General features: G+C 36.2%; 1 protein-coding gene across 2 annotated transcripts in view; it reads right to left on the bottom strand.

Annotated features, from left to right (window-relative positions):
• MBD5 (methyl-CpG binding domain protein 5) overlaps positions 1-15,081 on the bottom strand; it is a 484,478-nt gene that overhangs the window by 310,967 nt on the left and 158,430 nt on the right. For both annotated transcript variants that reach the window (NM_001191268.2, NM_001430309.1), the window contains one exon: positions 197-290. The gene's annotated coding sequence lies outside the window, so the exon portion shown is untranslated. The remainder of the gene's footprint in view (positions 1-196; positions 291-15,081) is intronic.

Below are 15,081 nucleotides of genomic sequence, written 5' to 3' on the forward strand. Positions count from 1 at the left end.
AACTGCTCATTATAAATGAAATCTGATACTTTCTGTCAAGATGGTATTAAGGCATAACAGTTTGTGTCTGAATATGAATCAATGCGGTTGTCAGGGCCAGTGACAAAAAAGTAAGCAAGTTTAGCAAGTTAAATTATAATCTGGCAACCCTAACCATTTAAATTAGATTATTTATAAGGCTATAGTCATTACTTACCTTCAGTGTCTATTTTTTAAAGATCTTGTCTGTAAACCAGATAACCTTCAATATCTACTTCCCACATGCAGAAATTGATATCCTCAATATTCATCTAAAACAAAAACATAAGAAAATATCATGACTTTGAGGTTATAAATATTTTTTCATTTATTTTAAATATTAAAGGAAATCTTAAAATTATAAATATGGGCAAAGGGAGGTGTCTACTGTAGGACATATTTTATGCAATTAAACGGTAATAATAATTTTTCCATTTAGACGAATTAGAAAGGCCTGTGAAACATACTTTGACATTTTGATCCTTGGCATAGAATTTAGCATCAATGGACATGATTTAAGCGAACTCTGGGAGATGGTGAAGTACAGGGAAACCTGGCATGTGTAGTTCATGAGGTTGCAAAGAGTCAGACAAGACTTAGTACCTCAACAACAACAACAACAAAGAGTTCAGTACTTTCTACAGTACTAATTTTATCTTGCTAACCTAGTTTTCATCAACATTTTGAAGAAATATAATTTTAAACACATTAAATCTGATGTTCTACAGGAATGTAGCCCTACCCTAGAAAATACTTTCCTTGTTTAGAATGGATAATTACCAAAAATATATTCTTCATTACTCTTGAGTTGCCTGTAAAAGTCAGAACCATAGAAATCAATTCTTCATGACGGAGAAGGTAATGGCACCCCACTCCAGTACTGTTTTCACGAAAAGTGAAGTGAGTGAGTGAAGTCGCTCAGTCATGTCTGACTCTTTGCAACCCCATGGACTATAGCCTACCAGGCTCCTCCGTCCATGGGATTTTCCAGGCAAGAATAATGGAGTGGCCTTGAGAAACACATAGGCAAAACACTCTCTGACATAAATCACAGCAGGATCCTCTATGACCCACCTTCCAGAGTAATGGAAATAAAAGCAAAAATAAACAAATGGAATCTAATTAAACTTAAAAGCTTTTGCACAACAAAGGAAACTATAAGCAAGGTGAAAAGACAGCCTTCAGAATGGGAGCAAACGAAGCAACTGACAAAGATTTAATCTAAACAATATATAAGCAGCTCATACAGCTCAATTCCAGAAAAAGAAACGACCCAATCAAAAAATGGGCCATAGAACTAAACAGACATTTCCCCAAAGAAGACATACAGATGGCTAACAAACATGTGAAAAGATGCTCAACATCACTCATTATAAGAGAAATGCAAGTCAAAACCACAATGAGCTACCATCTCACGCTGGTCAGAATGGCTGCTATCAAAAAGTCTACAAACAATAAATGCTGGAGAGGGTGCAGAGAAAAGGGAACCCTCTTACACTGTTGGTGAAATGCAAACTAGTACAGCCACTATGGAGAACAGTGTGGAGATTACTTAAAAAACTGGAAATAGAACTGCCTTATGACCCAGCAATCCTACTGCTGGGCATACACACCGAGGAAACCAGAATTGAAAAAGACACGTGTACCCCAATTTTCATGGCAGCACTGTTTACAATAGCTGGGGCATGGAAGCAACCTAGATGTCCATCGGGAGACGAATGGATAAGAAAGCTATGATACATATACACAATGGAGTATTACTCAGCCATTAAAAAGAATGCATTTGAATCAGTTCTAATGAGGTGGATGAAACTGGAGCCTATTATACAGAGTGAAGTAAGCCAGAAAGAAAACCACCAATACAGTATATTAATGCATTTATACGGAATTTAAAAAGATGGTAACGATGACCCTATATGCAAGACCGCAAAAGGGACACAGATGTAAAGAACAGTCTTTTAGACAATGCGGGAGAAGGTGAGGGTGGGATGATTTGAGAGAATAGCATTGAAACATGTACATTATCATATGTGAAATAGATCGCCAGTCCAGGTTCAACACATGAGACAGGGTGCTCAGGGCTGGTGCACTGGGATGACCCTGAGGGATGGGATGGGGAGGGACGTGGGAGGGGGGTTCAGGATGGGGAACACATGTACACCCATGGCTGATTCATGTCAATATATGGCAAAAACCACTACAATATTGTAAAGTAATTAGCCTCCAATTAAAAAAAAAAAAAAAACTGGAGTGGGTTGTGATTTCCTACTCCAGAAAATCTTCCTGACCCAGGGATTGAAGCTGGGTCTCCTGCACTGTAGGCAGACACATTACCGTCTGAGCCACCAGGGATCTGGATGAAAAGGTCAATATTATTCAACCTTTATCACTTAAACTGACCAATCAGTGCTTTACATCACTTAGTTAAGCTTCAGTTCAGTTCAGTCACTCTGAACTGAACAGTTCAGACACAGTCGTGTCCAACTCTTTGCGACCACATGAATCGCAGCACGCCAGGCCTCCCTGTCCATCACCAACTCCCGGAGTTCACCCCGACTCACGTCCATCGAGTCAGTGATGCCATCCAGCCATCTCATCCTCTGTCGTCCCCTTCTCCTCCTGCCCCCAATCCCTCCCAGCATCAGAGTCTTTTGCAATGAGTCAACTCTTCGCAGGAGGTGGCCAAAGTACTGGAGTTTCAGCTTTAGCATCATTCCTTCCAAAGAAATCCCAGGGCTGATCTCCTTCAGAATGGACTGGTTGGATCTCCTTGCAGTCCAAGGGACTCTCAAAAGTCTTCTCCAACACCACAGTTCAAAAGCATCAATTTTTCAGCGCTCAGCCTTCTTCACAGTCCAACTCTCACATCCACACATGACCACTGGAAAAACCATAGCCTTGACTAGACGAACCTTTGATGGCAAAGTAATGTCTCTGCTTTTCAATATGCTGTCTAGGTTGGTCATAACTTTCCTTCCAAGGAGTAAGCGTTTTTTAATTTCATGGCTGCAGTCACCATATGCAGTGATTTTGGAGCCCCCCAAAAATAAAGTCTGACACTGTTTCCACTGTTTCCCCATCTATTTCCCATGAAGTGGTGCGACTGGATGCCATGATCTTTGTTCTCTGAGTGTTGAGCTTTAAGCCAACTTTTTCACTCTCCACTTTCACTTTCATCAAGAGGCTTTTTTTAGTTCCTCTTCACTTTCTGCCATAAGGGTGGTGTCATCTGCGTGTCTGAGGTTATTGATATTTCTCCCAGCAATCTTGATTCCAGCTTGTGCTTCTTCCAGTCCAGCATTTCTCATGATGTACTCTGCATATAAGTTAAATAAGCAGGGTGACAATATACAGCCTTGATGTACTCCTTTTCCTATTTGGAACCAGTCTGTTGTTCCATGTCCAGTTCTAACTGTTGCTTCTTGACCTGCATACAGATTTCTCAAGAGGCAAATCAGGTGGTCTGGTATTCCCATCTCTTTCATAATTTCCCACAGTTTATTGTGATCCACACAGTCAAAGGCTTTGGCATAGTCAATAAGGCAGAAATAGATGTTTTTCTGGAACTCTCTTGCCTTTTCCATGATCCAGCGGATGTTGGCAATTTGATCTCTGGTTCCTCTACCTTTTCTAAAACCAGCTTGAACATCAGGAAGTTCACGGTTCACATATTGCTGAAGCCTGGCTTGGAGAATTTTCAGCATGACTTTACTAGCGTGTGAGATGAGTGCAATTGTGCGGGATTCTGAGCATTCTTTGGCATTGCCTTTCTTTGGGATTGGAATGCAAACTGACCTTTTCCAGTCCTGTGGCCACTGCTGAGTTTTCCACATTTGCTGGCATATTGAGTGCAGCACTTTCACAGCATCAGCTTTCAGGATTTGAAATAGTTCAACTGGAATTCCATCACCTTCACTAGCTTTGTTCGTAGTGATGCTTTCTAAGGCCCACTTGACTTCACATTCCAGGATGTCTGGCTCTAGGTCAGTTATCACAAGATCATGATTATCTAGGTCGTGAAGATCTTTTTTGTACAGTTCTTCTGTGTATTCTTGCCATCTCTTCTTAATATCTTCTGCTTCTGTTAGGTCCCTACCATTTCTGTCCTTTATCGAGCCCATCTTTGCATGAAATGTTCCCTTGGTATCTCTTAATTTTCTTGAAGAGATCTCTAGTCTTTCCCATTCTGTTGTTTTCCTCTATTTCTTTGCATTGATCACTAAAGAAGGCTTTCTTTTCTCTTCTTGCTATTCTTTGGAACTCTGCATTCAGATGCTTATATCTTTCCTTTTCTCCTTTGCTTTTCGCTTCTCTTCTTTTCACAGCTATTTGTAAGACCTCCCCAGACAGCCATTTTGCTTTTTTGCATTTCTTTTCCATGGGGATGGTCTTGATTCCTGTCTCCTGTACAATGTCCTGAACCTCATTCCATAGTTCATCAGGCACTGTATCAGAGGTCTTTTAAAAGAAACTACCGTCTAATAGAGAATTGGGATTATTCAGAAAAATGCTTTTTTTTTTTTTTTAAACTTTACATAGAAAAATGCTTTCTTGAAATAATTTTGATTTCGATTTCTTCTGATTGTGTAAATAAGCCTGAGATAAGCAGTTAGGGAAACAGAATTTGGATGCCACAGTGACATACCTTTAGCATGTGGTTTTGAGTACTATGGATTCCAAAGTCAATCAATAATTTTTTGACTAGGAACATCACTGTTCCTCTTGTTCAATAGTGGATGTCCCTGAATCATTGCAGCTACACATGAAAAACATGTGGGACACTTCTAAACCTATGGAGACTCAGTCTCTTCCTTAAATATTCAGATTTTAATTGGTATCACATGGGGCTAGAACTTAGCTAATTTTCAAAAGTATTAAGGAAGGATATTTTACTGGTTAAGACACAATCTCACTGTAACTGACTTAATTTCTACAGATAACTAATAAGACATTAACTTAAAAAATACTGCCTACAGATGTTTATGGAAATTAGTAAGATACTTGCTAATCGGACTACTCAATATTTAAAATGACCTCAAAACTTCCATCACACACACAAATATACACAAACCTATAATATCTTAAATTACATGGATCCAAGCACAGTGTAAATGGTAGTTACAGTGAATTTAAATTATAATGCACTTAAGGACCAAAGGTACTACTTTAAAATGTAATTTCTCAGGTGTCCTGCCCAGAAATTTTGATTCAGAAGAACTAGGCTAAGGCCAAGGAGTTTCTATTTTTATAGATGTCTCTGGTGATTATAATATAAAAGGTCTCCAATCCCTGTAAAACAGGTCTCTAAGTCTTTATGAACAGTAACTACTACCAGAACTTCATTATTAACATTTATAAAAATAGCTCTTGAATTTGTTCTGAGTTATATTTCTAATCTTAAAAGATAATCTCAAGATCCACTGGTAAAAAATAACTTTAAACTTAGAGTAAATAGGACTTAAGCAATACATCAACATAGCTAAATCTAAGATAATGTTTATGGATTATATATTTTGGTGAGCCTTACTAGCCTTCTAAGTAAACTGTATAGGTAATCAATACAATATAATGATTTTATTGTGTATATATATATATATATATATATATATATATATAGTATATATATAATATATATTGTGGCCAAAAAAAGGGAAAACTAGGTTATATTCTATAATGAAAATTTAACTTAAAATCTCATATGTAACTAGAAACATGTCTTCAAAGTCTCAAAATTAAAGAGACACTGATGTATAGAACAGTCTTATGGACTCTGTGGGAGAGGGAGAGGGTGGGAAGATTTGGGAGATTGGCAATGAAACATGTAAAATATCATGTAGGAAACAAGTTGCCAGTCCAGGTTCGATGCATGATGCTGGATGCTTGGGGCTGGTGCACTGGGACGGCCCAGAGGGATGGTATGGGGAGGGAGGAGGGAGGAGGATTCGGGATGGGGAACACATGTATACCTGTGGCGGATTCATTTTGATATTTGGCAAAACTAATACAATTATGTAAAGTTTAAAAATAAAATAAAATTAGAGGAAAAAATAAAAAAATAAAATTTTTTGTCCCTAACTTAGTGGGGGGCGGGTGAGGAAGCTCCTCTAATATCATCATTTGCTCTGTTTAAATACAAAGACAAAATTTTAAAAAGAAAATCTTGATAATTCATTTCCCTCAAGAACTACACATACATAACTTACTAAAAATAACATAAAATAGAGTATTAACATTTTAGTCTTGAAAATTCTTATAAATAGGCCCAGAAGTATTTCACAATAAAAATAGTATATTCAGTATCATATACTCTTTAGATTTTTTCTGAAAATGAAAAGTCTAATACAGAGGTAAACATCAGAGTCTCTGCTATACTCAGCAAGGATGATGATCAACAACTACTAAACCTTGAAAGAAAACTATACATAGTTTCTCTTTTATGCCTAAGATGGAAGTCCTCCTAATATTTTTTCTATATGCATATGCCGCTAAAGACTTTAGATTTTTCTGGTAAGTTAACATCAATCTTCAGTTTGTGACCAAAGTCGATTTTCCCCCCAGGCTTAGTGCCGCTTAATAGCAACAGTCATGGACTTCTCAAATGTCTTCACAAACAGGGAGCTAGTCCATCTCTCAAATCTCTAGCAGAGGCTGTATGTCTGCCTCTGTGATTTACAGCTATGAAATGAAGTCCCAATGTCTTTTGGCAAGACTCTTGATCTTCTATTATCTGACCTCAGCTGCCTTTTGCTGTTTTTCTCTTATGTCCTGGCCAACTAAAAATTAGCTCAGATACTGCTCCCTCCTTAAAGGAAATTTCCATCAACTTGATACTAAAGCTATCTTTCTACTACTGATTTCCTATGCTCATTATTTCAAATTACTTAGCTAATTAATCAGGTACTAACTTATGGTCCCTTATTTCTACCTTTTTTTTTTAATTACTTAAGATTTGGCATATTTGTTAGTGTTTCTAGTAATTAAGTATAGTGCTTTACAGTGATTAGGTGAGGCACCCAGCTTTTCTCTTTAGTATACTTTATGACGATGAAGGATTAAAAAATTGTAATCTCCCTGTGCTGCATGAAATTTCTCATCTGTTCTGAGGACTACTGTACCCGCCTAACTCTCTTAATGTCTAAGCCAGGTAATTTTGCTTCAGAGTAACAGTGTAATTACTACTGGTATTAATAAAAACTAAATTAAAAAGAATGAACAATTTTCAGTAAATTAGAATCTGTTTAAACATATTTACCACAGAAGTCACTGGGAACACGGTTTAGTGTTTCCTTAGGACCACTATTTTAAGAAGAACCAATAACTCTGTAAATCACAAAATGCTATACATCACAAAAGAATGCAGCCTATACATATTACTCTTTAATGATTAAAAATACAGACTTCTAGATAATGGACATAGGTATCTCTAACATTGATCATGTAAGTTGCTAAAACTTATTCCTTGTTTTTAAATAGAGTAGTAAGAACAAATATTTATATAGTTCTAAATTCTAATTACCATTAATTAATTTAGTCCTCACAACAATAAAAAGAAATGTTATTATCACCTACATTTTACAAGCAAGTAAGTTAAGGAACAGAGAGAATAACTTGCCCAAGGTTTCACAGCTAATATTAATAACTGGCAGAGCTGGGTTTCAAAATTCATGCAGTCTACAATTAACTACAGCATTTTTTGAAGGTCTCATACTTAAAACTAAAATCTTCAGTAGTTTTGGAAGCCTTACCTAATACACCCTCATATCATTTCTGCCTCATGCTTTCCACTCTTGCAGTTTATCAGGTTTCTCACTGAAAGTAAAATGCCATGATGGTCTACTTCTGACCCTTCTTCACAGTAAGATTACTTCTAAGTTCTCTTTTTGCTCTATATGCTTTCTAGTATTTCTGTACCATTTACATAATAAAGCCTCTGTGATATCAGGGTTTATCCTAAAAACCTCAGTCTTGCTTCTGAATAATGTTCTATAAGCCTAATCACATTAAAATCCATGAAATATGGTTCAATACTGGGATACAAAATTTATGGTTTTAACTCAATTTTTTCTATAAAAAATTTGCCTTCTTAAAGTATTACTGCACTCTCAAGTTTAAAATATGGCAGTTTTTACAGGAAGAAAATATGCTATCTAAAAATTCCCTGAGCTATGGAATTAAATTCAATCTAAACTTTTACCGGTGATTGCTTTCATACCATTAGCAGTATGCAATTTCATAGCCCTCAAGATCCCATTTATTCTGATCTGATAGTGACTTAGGAATTTTTTTAATTCACAAGTTTCATATATGGCTGAGTAGAAACAAATTACAGCAAGAAATTACAGAATAAAATAAAACCTCATAAAATCTTAACAGAAAATATTCAAAGAATTAAAAATAATTTTAGCCTATGTTTGCTTCTCTAAGGTTCCCAATTTCTTCAGTACAACAAGAGCTCTAATCATGCAATTCATGGACCATTTGTTTTCTCAACTGTTTTTATAAAAGTAATAATCTTAGCTGGAGCATATTCAAGCTATTATTAGTAACAGGATCATTATTAGATTTATCCAGATCACTCTTTTAGTGGATCTGGGATAACTTTTCTGTATTTCTTTTTTGTACCTATTCTATGTTTCTGTGGTAAACAGCCTAAGAATCCCTTATTGAGTATGGCCAAGTCACTTTCAAAAACAAACAACCATAGGTTATTCTAAATTTTGTCCACCAGATTAAGCCTTGTCTTTAGCTCTCCTGCAACTTGTCTAAATGATCTGGCTTCAGTAAGAAACTATATTTGAAGTCCAAAGCAACTGATGTTCTATGAAAGTTGATAATAACCAGGCAATCCAAGGTATTTACAGTAAATGATACATTTTCATTAGATTAAAAAAAAAGCCACCTTCCTCTTCCCTTTCTCCCTGCTACTGCTGCTGCTGCTAAGTCAATTTAGTCGTGTCGGACTCTCTGTGACCCCATAGATGGCAGCCCACCAGGCTCCCCTGTCCCTGGGATTCTCCAGGCAAGAACACTGGAATGGGTTGCCATTTCCTTCTCCAATGTATGAAAGTGAAAAGCCAGTGAAGTCACTCAGTCGTGTCCGACTCTTCGCGACCCCGTAGACTGCAGCCAACCAGGCTCCTGCATCCATGGGATTTTCCAGGCAAGAGTACTGGAGTGGGGTCCCATCCCTGCTACTAGCATTCTCTAAAAACATCTATCTAGTTCAGGCAGGGTATCTCTTCAGCTAAAATACATCATCAATTTGGTTCTGATGGACTTCCTTAATTACATCTGTTATTTGGGGAATACTAGTGAGTGATTTCGGAGAAGGCAATGGCACCCCACTCCAGTACTCTTGTCTGGAAAATCCTATGGACAGAGGAGCCTGATGGGCTGCAGTCCATGGGGTTGCTAAGAGTCGGACACGACTGGGCGACTTCACTTTCACTTTTCATGCATTGGAAAAGGAGATGGCAACCCACTCCAGTGTTCTTGCCTGGAGAATCCCAGGGACGGGGGAGCTTGATGGGCTGCCGTCTATGGGGTCGCACAGAGTCGGACACGACTGAAGCGACTTAGCAATGAGTGATTTTTTGGCTACACTATTATGCAAACACTGACCTTTCTGGAGAAAAAGAGTTAAGTACAACATTTTGCCAAATATGGTACCAAGATACACGTATTTATATTCTGGCAATAATAAATTCAACTGTAGTTTTATCTTATTGGACTTGTTGATAGAGAATTAATGAGCAAATAGAGGTGGAACCATTAAATGGGTTGGTAATTCATTTATCACTTTAATTCTGCAAAGTCTCATCCAACCTCAAAAATAAGGTTCTTTGAAAACTACTATGAATGATAACTCAAGATTGAGAAAGATGAGTATGTTGCAGATGGGGGAAAAAAGTATTGGGAGAATGAAATCATGTGAATACGAAGGTCCATGTCAATAAGCTCACGCTCAGTAAAACAAATTTTAAAAGGGATCATTTCATTTATCCTTCCATGTGTTAGAACTTTTCAAGGACTTCTTCAGTGGCAGTGTTACAGAAAAACACTATAAAGCTATGTTGTATAGCTTCATTATATTTTATAAAGCTATTTTACTTTTGGAAATAATACACTATAGATCTTGCTCTCTGCTTTCCTCCAAATGTTGACTGTTAGAAGTTTATGACTAGGATGGTGTTGATGTTATCTTCTTATCTTTTCAGGTTCTGTCTCTTGCCTCCAAGTCCTGACTCAGTAGTCTCTCAACACATTTTTAGCAGTCTGACTCCACTTCATCTTTTTTTGTGATTCCTTTAAAAAGTCATAACTATTGACATTACCTCCATTTTCTAAAACATCATATTCGTTTTCTCTCATTCTCATCACCGATAGGAGCTGCCTATGTTTCCAGAACACCAGAAATGATCTATTTTTCAATGCTGAGAGTTCTACAGAGGAGGGGAAAGAAGAGAAGAAAACCAAGAGTAATAGCTACTAGTGATTTCATTGCTCAGGATTATGCTAAAAGGGAATTGCTGAACAAGAGAGAGGGATATCAAAGAAGGAAATTTCAACATCAGAGGGTATGCTTCAATCCTTCTAAAGACCTCTTCAACTCCATAATTCTTTGAATTTATAATGAGGAATTACAAGAAATTTTATTAGTAAATGAGAAGAATTTTTTTTTAAAAAAAGCATTCAGAAGTCAAACACAAAATTTGCACTGCCTGTTTTCAGAGAAAGAAACAGAAATTCATGAACATTTAACAGAATATCATTAATTTTTAAAATTCCAAAGCAACATAGCAAGATAGAGGCATGAATCATATCCAGTCAGCAATTTATTACCTAAATATGTATCTAACAAACAAAATACTATAAATTGATGGTGAGCCAACATGAAGAATAAAATAAAAACCTGGGGAGTGATGCTGAAATTCATGCCACCAAATGAAAGAGTTGGAATTTCGCCCAACAGAAAAAGATGTTCTACTGCTGCTGCAACAGAAAATGGCTCCATGGTCGTGTGTGTGTGTGTGTGTGTGTATGTGACAGAGAGAGAGAGAGACTATTGTTTTTGTGCACACATATTACAAGGCCTTAAGTAAGTTTCCTATATCTTCAAGTATTTTAGCAATGCTGTAACAACATTTTGGGGTATTTGACACAAAAGACAATGACATTTCAAAGAAAAGCAGTTTTATGAAGATAAGATTCCATAAAGCTATCATAAATCCAATTAATGTCTAAAAAGAAATCCAGATTCAGAATTATGAACCATAATGTGTTATTTACATGGCGGTAACAAAGATTATAATAAGCAAAGTAATAGGTCCACTATGTTTAACTGAATAAATTACAGGTGTTACAAGAGGTTTAGCTGAAATAGTGACTCAAAACTCAGAGAAAGTCTTTTTGGAATATGTTGTCTATATAAAAACAAAATTGTTATGTAAGTTAAAAAATTAATATCATACACTAGACTCATTAATTAGTACTTCTTAATTAAGACTAATTTGAGAGAAAACTAATTGGAATATATTTTTAAATCAACTTATAGAGAAATTTAAATAAATACAATTTTAAAGTGTGTGCATATAGACTAAAAACTGCTCTCTTGTAGATATTTTTAAAATAAGATGCTTCACAATACAGCTATAGATTTTGAAAACTGGCATACAAACTGCTAATAGAGAAACATCAAAATTATGCTATAAGCCTTTTAAAATGTCCTTTAATATGTATGACATTGATAATGTAAAGAAAGCCTGATCTTGGACTTCCCTGGTGGTGCCATGGATAAGAATCAGCCTGCCAATGCAGAGGACACAGGTTTGATCCCTGGTCTGGGAAAATTCCACATACCATAGAGGAACTAAGCCTGTGTGCCTCAACTACTGAGCCCTAGCACCTAGAGCTTGTGCTTTGCAACAAGGGAAGACACCGCAACGAGAAGCCTGAGCATCACAACTAGAGTAGCATCACTCAGCAGAACTAGAGAAAGCTCACACAAAGCAACTAAGACTCAGTGCAGCCAAATATATTAATTAATCAAAAAATTTTAATATGTGTTATATAAAGCCAAAGTGATTTTTCAAATTATAAATGGAACAACCTTCCAAGATGATGAACCATTACTCCTCACTAATGGAAATAAATAATCAAGGTAATATCTTAAGGAAAGAGACGTTAGCCTATATAATTGAAAAAAAGCAACAAGTGGTTGCATCTTGGGAAAATATTAAAAAGTTATAAAAGGAACAGGGAAAAAAACAAAATGAAAATTACCTGCATAACCAAATCAAATTCTAACACAATTTTCAACAGAAACAAAAAGATAGCAGGGAGAGATGATAGAGCCCTGTGCAAGGAGGTGATGTTCCTATTTATCAACCCATTTAAATAATAAAATAACAAGCAGAAAAAGGCAAATAAGTGCACACAAGAATAGGAATATCATCCTTAGTGATGTCTGAAAACAAACAAACAAACAAAAACGTTCATGTGACTAAAGTATCAAAGCCACCAGTGCCGGGGGAAACTCTAGGCTCTGACTTTCTGCAGATTTTTGGTGCAGGCACTCATAAGAGCAAAAGAAACCATATTACATGAGAAATTCTATGAGTCAGTAGTAATAACTAATTTTATGATGTCTGGAATGAAGAACAATGTTTCAAATCCTACTAAGAACAGCTTAATATTATGCCAACCTGTCAAATAATGAGGGATTTCATCAGGGAAAAGAAAACACTGATAAACGAATAAAGTCCTTATAAATAGAAAAAGATGTCTGGATTATACAAATTACCTCTAGGTTACTGTAAACAAAGATGGGATCGTTATTGACTCAGTGAAAGGTAACTGAAAAATAAAACAGTGAAATCTAAATATAAGCAAATGCAACCAAAAAGAACTTCTGAGTCATTCTTGTTTATTAGAGATTTTTCAGATTTAGAGGATTGTCCTGTCAAGGTTATGTGGGATGTGCAAAAATTAACAGAATATCATTTCAGATCTTTCAAAGATGACAAATCAAATGCTAAACACATAAAATGTGAAGTATTTCCAGAAATTTATTTCATCTTCCTTGCGTTTATAATGAACTGAATGACTATGCAGAAAAATACCTGAATTTTTAAGCCAAGACACTATAGGCAATCTGGGGGCAACCCTGGTGGTTCAGAAGGTAAAGATTCTGCCTCCAATGCAGGAGACCAGGTTCGATCCCTGGGTCGGGAAGATCCCATAGAGAAGGGAATGGTAACCCCCTCCATTACTCTTGCCTGCCAAATCTCATGGACATAGGAGCCTCGTGGGCTACAGTCCATGAGGGTCACAGAGAGTCACACATGACTGAGTAACCAACATTTTCACTTTTCATTTTCATAGGCCATTTTGCTCTGAGTGATACAAGTCTTAATATTACCTCTCACATATAGCTTTAAATGCTACTTAAAATTAGTCGAATATTCAGTTCAGTTCAGTTCAGTCACTCAGTCGTGTCTGATTCTTTGCAACCCCATGAATTGCAGCATGCCAGGCCTCCCTGTCCATCATCAACTCTCGGAGTCTACTCAAACTCATGTCCATCAAGTAGGTGATGCCATCCAGACATCTCATCCTCTGTTGTCCCCTTCTTCTCCTGCCCCCAATCCCTCCCAGCATCAGGATCTTTTCCAATGAGTCAACTCTTCACATGAGGTGGCCAAAAAGTACTAGAGTTTCTGCTTCAGCATCAGTCCCTCCAATGAACACCCAGGACTGATCTCCTTTAGGACAGATTGGTTGGATCTCCTTGCAGTCCAAGGGACTCTCAAGAGTCTTCTCCAACACCACAGTCGAATATTAAATGTTCCCAATGTTGCCAACATTTATAATGCTGTGATTTTCTGATCATTTCTTATCATTGACAACATAGCTGTAGATACCATGGTAGATACAGAAATAATAAAATGTACCCTACATAAACATATAGTAAGTAGATTTTAAACTAGGTACAGTAAACTGCAAATCGGTGTGTGGAAGTAAAACTTAGTATGGTGGGTTCATGCTCAGTAAAAATTGAACATAAAACATTTAATGTATCTACTAATCGGCTGATTGCAACAGAGAGCAAATGAAGCAAAAAATAAAATAAAATATTCAGTTCTTTCACATAAAAATAATAAACACAAATGACCTCAAGGCAGTGAATCAGTTGGCAACAGAGGCCCCTCTATTGGATTGAACAAGGTGAAATTGTCTTTTTTTATTGTTTAAAAAAGGCTGAATACTGGTAATTATGTAAGTTTCAAAGGAAAAGCATTAGTTAACAGTTAATTCATTTAATTTCATGAAATACTGTGGTACAAACCAAAAAACAATGTATTCACCTACTGAAATCTGCATTTTAAATAAGTTTCCTATCACACAAAAAAAGAATAAATATTCTCAGTGATTTCTGTTGCTCCCAGATTATAAAATTAAGAGATCAGGTTTCTAACAAATTTGAAGATATACTGCATAGATTATGAGGTAAAAATCATCATTCCTTTATTCTTTTTGGTTGTGAATAAAGAATATTTAACAAGAAGATTGGTTAGGAGAGCAAATTCATATTTGGAAAAGAAAATCCAACAAAGTCTTTACAATAATATAATGAATATTTTTTTGGCCAAAGAACCATAAATTGCAAGCTTCTTCTAAATATTGCAAGTTAATAATTTTTTAAAAAATTGATGACTATAAATAAAGGCAATGTATGTTAAGTGGAGATCAATCAATCAATATAATTGAAAATCATACAATGAACATTTAGCAGAAATCTCAAGGATGGAATTCTCAATTATGCCTGATTCTATAAATGTGTCTTAAAAATATTAAAAATTAATACGGTACTCAAATCTTAACATACCTATCCTATTATTAGATGCATCAAAAGTACCTATTTTGAAACATCTAATATTTGATTAGAATGAACACTGTGGCTGTACTAGCTAAACATGAAAAGACCTCCATAACTGTTGGAAAGTGGCCACTGTTCCAACCTGTCCATATGTCCCCTTCTGCAGGGACCTCTCCCCTACCAAG

This window comes from Bos taurus, chromosome 2, assembly GCF_002263795.3.
Source record: "Bos taurus isolate L1 Dominette 01449 registration number 42190680 breed Hereford chromosome 2, ARS-UCD2.0, whole genome shotgun sequence".
Lineage (NCBI taxonomy): Eukaryota > Metazoa > Chordata > Mammalia > Artiodactyla > Bovidae > Bos > Bos taurus.